The sequence below is a fragment of the Euphorbia lathyris genome, chromosome 9, assembly GCF_963576675.1.
Source record: "Euphorbia lathyris chromosome 9, ddEupLath1.1, whole genome shotgun sequence".
Classification (NCBI taxonomy): Eukaryota; Viridiplantae; Streptophyta; class Magnoliopsida; order Malpighiales; family Euphorbiaceae; genus Euphorbia; species Euphorbia lathyris.
This window is the reverse complement of record NC_088918.1, coordinates 57,067,469-57,077,833: the sequence shown is the minus strand read 5'-3', so window position 1 is coordinate 57,077,833 and position 10,365 is coordinate 57,067,469.

The following is a 10,365-nucleotide window of genomic DNA, read 5'->3' as shown; positions in this document are numbered from 1 at the left end:
TATATATTGCTTGCTTAAATAACCAAAAACTGACCAAGTAAAGAGGTCAAGCTGAGTTGTGCGCATCAAACATCTGAGCTCAAGAATAGACTCTAAGTGCTATCTCCTGACTCAAGTTAAGAAACTGACCTAGTCACCAGTTGACTAAGCCAGTATCTTGCTGTTTACTCAGCGCCGCTGTTAAAACCTTTTCTCTTAAGAAAAGAAGTATGCCCTAAATTGTAAAAAAGTTTAAATAGTTCCTAACCCCCCCTTGGAACTATACTTGTAACGTTATAAGGGACCAACAAGTGGTATCAGAGCCTAAAAGCTCACTGTAAAAGGTTTAACAACCTTGAGCTGATCCCCACTATGGGCGAAAACAGTACTCGGTTTCTCCCAGGAAACCAAACAACTCAGATATTGCCTGAGGGGATGTCCATCACTCGGCCTCCCCTATTCTTCGGGTCTAACTATACCTTCTGGAAGAATAGGATGAAAAATTTCATTCAGGCTACAAATATGAGTGCCTGGCTATCTATAGTGCAAGGCCCATTTGTACCTGTCGAAGTTGTGGCTGGCCAAACAGTTGTAAAAGCTGAGGCCAAATGGACAGAGGATGATCTCAAGAAGCTTCAAAATCACGCTTCGGCTATTAATATGCTTCACTGTGCGCTCGATGCTGCAGAATATAATAAAATTTCAGGTTGTGAGTCGGCGCAAGAGATCTGGAAGAAGCTGGAGGTCACCTACGAAGGAACCAATAAAGTAAAAGAGTCCAAGGTGAACCAGCAGATGAGACTATACGAGCTGTTCGAGATGAACAATGATGAGGGCATATCTGACATGAATGCAAGGTTTACCAACATCATAAATGAGCTCAAGAGACTTGGGAAGATCTTCACTGAGGAAGAACAAGTCAAAAAGATACTCAGGAGTCTTCCTAAAGACTGGCAAGCAAAGAAGACCGCTGTTGAGGAAGCTCAGGACTTAACCACCTACAAATATGATGAACTCATCGGATCGTTGCTGACCCATGAGATATCAATGAAAAACTTCGAGGTGAAGGAAAAGTCTGAAGACAAGAAGCAGAAATCTCTTGTTATGAAAGCTGACTCCACTGATTGGAGCTCAACAGATGATGAAGAGATGGCTATGTTCACAAGGAAGATGAAAAGGCTGTTCAGGAAAAATGACAAATATTCTAAGAAGCCTTACAGAAAGTTTGATAAGTATAAAGCTGAGTCCAGCGACAACAAATACAAGAAAGACAACTCAAAGCCTATTATATGCTTTGAATGTCATCAAACTGGCCACATAAAGTCAAGCTGCCCCACGCTGAGGAAAGATAAGAAGAACGGCAAAAAAGCAATGGTGGCTACATGGAGCGACAGTGATGAGTCTTCATCAACAGAAGCTGAGGCCACCGAGTCAGCAAAGATATGCTTCATGGCTGACGAACTTGTTGAGCCGTGCGTCTCTGAGCATACTGACCCCTCCATTGCATCTGACGATGAGGAGCAATCAAATGATGTAATACCACTTTCCCAGCTCAGAAACGAAATGGGTAATGCCCTGAGTGATCTCTATACACTTGTTAAAAAGTGTAATAAGAAAATTAGAGCACTCAGCAGGCGCTGTGATGAGGTTGAAGAGGTCAAGCTGAGTGACCTCAGATACCTTCTTCAGGACAACTCAACTTTGCATGATAACATGAAGGTCATACATGAGTCTGTCTCTGAAGTCCAATCAGTTTCAAAGAAACTGAGAAAGGACGTCACAACTATCCAGAACCAATTAAAGGTTCCAAATAAAAGAAACATTCCTCTGAGAACTCAGTACCAAGGTACTCAGCAGAGATGGAATCCCCAGTGGAATGTCCAGTGTGACTTCTGTGGGAAGAAAGGTCACACCACAAAGGTGTGCTGGCATGCTCAGCACTGGGGTGCTGACCAGTCAGTGAGACAACCTAAACAGAAGGTCAGCTGTGACTTCTGTGGAAAGAATGGCCATACTGTCCAAGTATGTCGCCATAAAATAAAATATGATGCTTTACCTGTTGCACCTAACAAGCAAGGACCCAAAAAGAATTGGGTACCTAAAAGTAACTAGTTACAATGCAGGTAAGCCTGAGATGTGGTATATTGACAGCGCATGCTCGAGGCATATGACTGGTGATGAAACTCAGCTCATCACGTTTGAGCATAAACGAGGAGGAAGTGTAAGATTTGGAGACAACAAAAAGGGTAAGATAGTAGGGTCAGGAACCATCGGAGGTAACCCTACTATTGAGTCAGTATCCCTAGTCAGCGGACTCAAATATAACTTACTCAGCGTAGCTCAGCTATGTGACAATGGGAGAAAAGTTATATTTGATGCTACTGGATGTAAAATATACGAGGGTAAAACAAATGAGTTAATTTTAACTGCCCCTCGCATAGATAATGTCTTTATGCTAGACTTAGAGAAAAAGTTTTCAAAAACTGTATGCTTAGTATCAAAGGAAGAAAATTCCTGGCTATGGCACAGGAGACTTGGTCATGTAAGCATGGACCTCCTGGCCAAATTAGCAAGAAAGCAATTGGTTGAGGGACTGCCTGAACTTAAATTTGAAAAAGATCAATTATGCCACGCTTGCCAAGCTGGAAAACAAACCAAACAATCTTTTCATAGCAAAAACATTGTCTCAACTAAGCGTCCGTTAGAGTTACTACACTTGGATCTCTTCGGTCCAGTCCAGCCGCTGAGTCTGGGTGGAAGAAGATTTTCCTTGGTCATTGTAGATGACTTCTCTCGGTACACTTGGGTCATCTTGCTGAGTAGCAAGGATGAGACCTTTGAGACATTTTCAAATTTGGTTAGAAAAAATGAAAATGATAAAGACCTAAAATTGGCTCACATCCGAAGTGATAATGGTGGAGAATTCAAAAACCAAAAGTTTGTTGAATTCTGTGAAGCCAGCGACATTGACCACAATTTTTCTGCTCCTAGAACACATCAACAAAATGGGGTTGTTGAAAGGAAGAACAGAACTCTGGTTGAAATAGCCAGGACAATGCTGGATGAGCATAGGCTTCCAAAGTATTTTTAGGGAGAGGCTGTTAACACAGCGTGCTATATTCTTAATAGGGCTCTAGTTAGACCTATATTAAAAAAAACCCCCTATGAACTTTGGAAAGGACGAAAGCCCAACATTGGATACTTTCGTGCCTTTGGCTGTAAATGTTTTATTTTGAATACCAAATATAGCTTAGCAAAGTTTGACTCAAAAGCTGATGAGGCTATCTTTTTAGGCTACTCAACAAACAGCAAAGCATACAGAGTTTTCAATAAACCAACTCAAGTTTTAGAAGAGTCAGTACATGTTGAGTTCGACGAGACTAACCCTGCAGGTAGATACCAGCCACTGACCGAGGATGATCCACACTCAGTAACCGCTGACCAAGAACCAGCTGCTGAGTCATTTACTAAAAGGCTGACCAAGAGTAAGAGTGAACCTAAGATTGTTTTCACTGACCAGTCTACTTCTGCAGAGATTGTTGAAACACAGACAGCACAAGACATAAATCTACCTAAAGAGATAAGGATTCCAAGAGGGCACTCAGAGAGTGCAATCCTTGATTCTGCTGGGAATACCCTAATGACGAGGAATCAACTCAGGAGGTACCTCAGCAATGTAGCCTTCGTCTCATTTCAGGAACCTAAGAACTTCGCTGATGCTGAGGAAGATGAATTCTGGATGAGCGCAATACAAGAGGAACTCGACCAATTCAGAAGAAACGATGTATGGGAGCTAGTGCCACATCCAAGGAGTCAGAAGACCATTGGAACAAGATGGGTCTTCCGCAACAAACTGGATGAGCAAGGAAATGTAGTCAGGAACAAAGCAAGGCTTGTAGCTCAGGGCTACAGTCAGCAAGAAGGTATTGACTACGGTGAGACTTTTTCCCCAGTGGCAAGGCTAGAAGCTATTAGGATCTTATGTGAATATGCATCTTATATGAACTTTAAATTATTCCAAATGGATGTTAAGAGTGCATTTCTTAATGGAGTTATAAACGAGGAAGTTTATGTTAATCAACCTCCAGGGTTTGAGGATCCAAAATTCCCAAACCACGTTTATAAACTCAAAAAGGCTCTGTACGGCCTCAAGCAAGCACCACGTGCTTGGTATGAGAGGCTGACCAGTTTCCTACTGACTAGAAATTATGTCAGGGGCAAAGCTGATACAACCTTATTCATTAAGAGAAAGGGTAAAGATACCCTGCTGGCTCAAATTTATGTTGATGATATAATATTTGGTGCAACTAACGAATCAATGTGCAAGGAATTTAGCAAACAAATACAGACTGAGTTTGAAATGTCGATGATGGGAGAACTCAACTTCTTCCTCGGAGTTCAAATAAAACAAGGAAAGAATGGCATCTTCATCAGTCAAGCTAAATATGCCAAAGAGATATTAAAGAAATATGACTTGGAAAATTGCAAGCCAATATCCACTCCTATGGGCACTGACACTGTCCTCTGCGCTGACGAGAATGGTAAGTCAGTAGATAGCAAATTGTATCGAGGTATGGTAGGCTCTCTACTTTTCTTAACAGCCAGTAGGCCGGACATTCAGTTCTCAGTATGCTACTGTGCTAGATATCAATCTAACCCTAAGGAATCTCATTACATAGCTGTAAAAAGAATCCTTAGATACTTGCAAAGCTCAGTGAACGCAGGTTTATGGTATCCCAATACTCATGGCTTTACACTCGTTGGATACACTGATGCTGACTATGGTCGAGACAAGCTAGAACGGAAAAGCACCTCTGGAGGATGTCATTTCTTAGGAAGCTGTCTTGTATCTTGGTTCAGCAAGAAGCAGGCGTCAGTAGCCTTGTCTACCAGTGAAGCTAAGTACATTGCTGCTTGTCACTGTGTTGCTCAAGTCCTATGGATTAAGCAACAACTTGAAGACTATGGTGTTCAAACAAAGACAATTGAGGTCAAATGCGACAACAAAAGTGGAATTGATCTATCAAAGAACCCAATTCAACACAGCAGAATGAAGCATGTCAGCATAAGGCATCACTTCATTAGAGACCATGTACTCAAAGGTGAGATAAAGCTGACCTACGTCCCAACGGATGAGCAGCTTGCGGATATCTTCACAAAGCCACTGGCTCGTGAACAGTTCAGCATACTGAGAGAAGCCATTGGTATGTTTAATCCTCTTTAGTAAATTCCTGTTCTAAAATGTAAAGTTATGCTGAGTGAATTACTATGCTGAATGATTTATGCAAATGCATGCTGAGTGATTGTTATGCTGAGTACTTAAACACAAAATACACATCAATACTGAGTCAATATGCACACCGAGTAGTAATCTTAAACTGAGAAATCATCCTTTCATATACTACTGACCACTCAGAATTCAAAACGCTTAGTATTCTAAACGCTGAGTGTTAGATCCGTTGCACTTAATGCTTAAGCACGCGAACAGCCACCTAGGATGACGTACGCGCTGAATGTGTCATAAATGCCAGGATCTTTGTCGGTTGACAATCCCAAGGCAAAACTGACACATGGATTCGATAAGATCCACTCTTCACCGCTATAAATAATGGGTAAATCCCCATTCTTTATTTTCTTTACACCTACCGAATTCTAAGGCAAAGCTTTCTCTCTAAAAACTCTCAAAGCTTCCCAAACTTGTTCTGAATCTATGACTAAAGTTTCCGTCAACATCTCCGGTGTCGGTCACCCTAAGACTAGCTCCAATGAACCCTCCAGGCAAAATTCTGTGCCTAAAACTACCAAGGTCACTACGCCGAGTAAAGGAAAAACTGGGCAAGCTACCTCCTCCAAAGAAAAACCGACCAAAACCAGAACCTATACCAAGGTCTTTGGTAACATTAGCGAATGGAAAGTGGACTTCTCACGATGGGTCTCTGAGTCCTTCGTGACTTCCGAGCAACACTTCTGCGAATGGATATCGCAAAATGGATAGACCGAGCTGTTCTCTATTAGGGATCACACTTATCCTGACCTAGTAAGGGAGTTCTACCACAATCTCCGTGTTGCTGATGACAACCAGGACTACCTGGCAACTGTGGTAAGAGAAAAGACCATTTTCATAAACCCTAACTATCTGGCAAACTTACTGAAGTTGAAAAATGAAGGAGCAAAGCTGAGAAGATCTGGAGATCATGACGGTACTGGGTACGAAGTCACCTTCTGTAAACCTGAAGGCCACTCAGGGGAAGTCTCCAGTTCCTCGATGGGTCAGCATCAAAAGATGGCTCACTATCTGCTGACCTACTTTATTTATCCTAAGATCAACTGCACCACCTCAGCAACGAATTTTGAGCAATGCTTCATATGGCATATGCTGACATACAAGCCGATCAACATGCCAGTATTCCTAATTGCTGGGTTCTTGAGGAGCACTGGAACTCTATGGCTGGGCTCGCTCATCACCAGGATCCTCATTGATCATCAAATAGACCTAACTGATGAAGTTAAAGCTAGAGGATCTGAAATCACAACAGCTTCGCTGAGGGCTTTGAAGTTCAATCAGCCTCTGAAGAAAGGAAAAACTGCTGCTGCTGGTGAACAACAAGCTGAGGAAACAGCTGTCCCGAAGAAAGGGAGAAGATCTAAGGCTCCAGCTGCCCGCAAGAGGAAAGCTGTTGAGACCCCTTCAAAGAAGGCTGAGCCTAAGGCAAAGAAGCCTAAGTCAGTTGCTGAACCAGGTCAGGAGAGACCTAAGTCAGCTGAGAAAAGAAGCAGGCAAGATGAGCCTGAAACTGAGGAAAGAACAGATGATGATGTGCAGCCTCAAAACAAGCAGAAGTCTTCTTCACTGACTCCCATTGATGCTATCCCTACTGACATTCTTGTTCCTGGTGACTCTCACTACACACAGTGTCTAGGAACTGTAGCTGAGCATCAAGAAGATGAGGTGCATTTGGATGATCAGTTCATTGCACAAGTTGAGGAAGAGTTAGATGGTGACAGTTCAGAAGATGAAGAAGAAGATGAGGCCAGCGGTCAGGATGACGCTGAGGACAATGAGGAGACAACCAGTGAGGTTGAAGCTGAGCAAGTGATGGGTGTCGAGACCACCAAAAATAATTATAACTTTCCAATGACAAACTAATTTGTAGATAGGACAAGTAGAGATCGTACCCAAGAGATTATTGAACAAATTGAATAATAATGACAACCGATTAACAAAAAAAGTAAAATTGGGGGTTTTGAATTGTGAAGATTAATTATGCTAACTAAAACTGAAATATGAATAAAAGAAATTGAATGAATTAAATCAATGGGTGAAAACTTCAGTCAAGGGAGATTCTCGCAGGCTAAGCAGTTTATTTTCTATCGATCACAGACTGTGAAACATGTCCTTCATTAAAATAATCTGAACTAGTTATAATCGTTCCTTATTCATTCCCGATCTTATCTTTCCTTAATTTATAAAGTTAATCCAAGTATTCCTAAAGACTAACCTCTTTTCAATTAGACAGTTCCTCCTTAGCGGTAGGAATTCAATCAATCGAAAGCGTTAAAACCTAGAAAGACCTAGTTTAATTAACCGAATTCTTAGCGACTTCGATTTAAACCAATTTACACATTCATACGCTTAATCTTGTTAGAATATTCAGATGATTACAAATCTTATCTTCTAACGTTATTCAATTGAAGGAAAAGTGAAGACCCGGCCGGATTCTTACCTGAGCTTTCAATGGAGATCTGATCTTATAGATTAATAAATGTGCAAACAGATTATAATAACAAGAAATAAAGATGAAGATCAACGATCTCACGATAGAGAATAAAAGCTCGCCTTTGATTCAATCCCTTAACCGAATAAGAATTTAGCTACTCATAACCATAGAACTCGGCTACGATAGCTATACAAAACTGGAAGATAAACAAGTTCTCCCTGTTCTGGAATTCGAAACAAAGCTCAACCTAAAGAAAAGCGTAAAGAAAAGGATCCCTGCCTCAAAATATAATGAGGCTTTAAATAGAGTTCTACCCTTCTTAGTCATCTAGGGCAAAGGAAAGGGATCTTAAGACTCCTATTCTAACAAAACTTCTTCATTCCCCACGAAATTAGGTAATTTAGACACTCCTTGGCATGTTAGGATGCTTGCTGGGAAAGTAAATCCCGAATCTGCTGAGTTGGCAATCCTGCTCCTGTCGACCTTCCTTAGTCTTGGGCCAGACTAAGTCGTCTCTGATCACAATTCTGCAACTTTAGGTAAAAATGCCCAATTAAGCTCCAAATAGCTTTACTTTCTCCAAATTGGTTCCTGCAAGTACCTTATGATAATAACAAGTAAAAAGCTCTAAAATCAAGGAGTCAGAATGCGAATAAGTGCGAGAATAAAGCATGTTTACTTGCTACTTTTTGCACTTATCAAACTACCTCACACTTTCCAAATGCTTGTCCTTAAGTATGTCAAAGTTTAGTCTGTTACTTGTCTCTACGAGAAAACGCACTCCACTAACTTTCCTAAGTCCCCCTAGCATTATGAAGATCGTCGTTTTACTAAGCATAAAATAGTAGAAGGTTTTCACAAACTCAAATATACTTGTCATAATGAAAGGTTAAAAATAGATCAATCAAATTTCTGGAAAGAACAGGTTGAAGAGTGCAACACCCTCACCGGATTTCACTCATATCACTCAAGTGTTTAGGGTAAAATTAAATTTTCAAGAAATCGCTCAATTCACAACCTAGAATGAAATTGCCATAAGCTTGCCAATATATCAAATCTCCACCACTTAGTATGAATTCAAGTCAAAAAATCAAAGGGACTTAAAACAGGGTATAATATAGACTAGGGGTAAGGTTTGGAAAGCAAGGGAGGAAGAAAGGGGAACCGGGAGTAGTAAAAATGTACATTCTACTCTGAAAATGGCCAAATGGAAATCAAAGCTCAATTATTCACAAACGACTTACAATTCTCAAATTTCAGAATGAATGTTCAACATGAACTTAAACAACTAATAACAGACTGAAACTAACAAGAAATTTTTCTTTGTTTCCTCTTTTTTTTCTTTTCTTTTTTTCTTTTCTTTCTTTTTTTTTTTTTTAGAGAATAAAACCTTTGAACTAGAACAAGAAAGATGTTATTCTGCAGACTAATGTCTATTTAGACACTTTTTGAAGCACACCCACATATACTATAACTAAAGGACTATTCATTTGAATCCTTATACTTTGATGAACTTGTGGCTTTTAAACACGAAATTGCTCAAAGCAGCAATTTAACATCGAATAAACTCAAAGAATATACAGACTCTGAAGGCTAAATTGTCCCTGGCCAAGGGACTCGAACAAGGGTTGTGTCAAGAATGGGGAAAAGGCTCAAATGTGGCTGAACTAAGGGCTGGATACTGTTATTTTTGTTAGTCTTGAGCAAGACTAAGGGTTCGAATTATTTGAAATGGCTTAAGAAAGGAAACCTACTGCCCTTATCATTTTTAATGCTCAAATTCATCAGATGTGGTCTCGAAATGCATAACATGGCAAGTTCTAGAATTTCAAACTAAGATTGGACAACACTCAGAAAAATAGAACAAAGTGTAATGTATTTTGTTCTTGCATTTAGGCTCAAAGTCTTTCCAAAAATAGGGATAAAAGGTGGTGTTTGCAAAGTTCAAAACGTCCTTCCTTTATATTTGGATTGACCCATAATTGTTTAATCATGTGACAAAGAATGAATGAGTTGTTATTCATATTCTGTTTCTTTTCAGATTAGCAACTTTGATCTCTATAAAACTAACGGGACTCAGTGCTTGCTAGTTTCGATTGTCAATTTTCGAGCATAAGTTAACGACACACGATGACAACTTTAAGAACATTCATTTAGGTGCCCACCTCACACTAAGTCAAGACAGTATATTCAATAAATAAAATGTGGGCACCTCACACTAACCACAAGAATATATTCGCACAAATTCAGACTTAGAAGACTCAAGATGGTCACAACTTTCTAACAGGTTAAAACAGAGCCGAGCTCCTAATCAAAACATCTAAACAATTGTCGCTCGATAATAAACCTCCCTCCCCCACTTTGCATTTGCATCGTCCCGATGCATAAAATAGCAAATTAAAAGCAAAAAGTGCAGCAATTAAATTAAGAAAGGTAAGAAATACTGCCCTGTGGATGAGGTGTGCAACCAACTCAAGGATGAAACGGAAAAGGCGGGACGAATCTGATCTGTCTGTCGTCGGATTAATTGGGGGAAGCGGCTGTTGCTTGATAAATTGGGTGCTGCCGTCGTTGAGGGTACTGTCGATGATGTAGTTGCGGCGGCCAAAGTGTCGACGGTGAGTGGTGGTGGGTGTACCACGAGCAACTGTATCGATGAAGGGGAGTT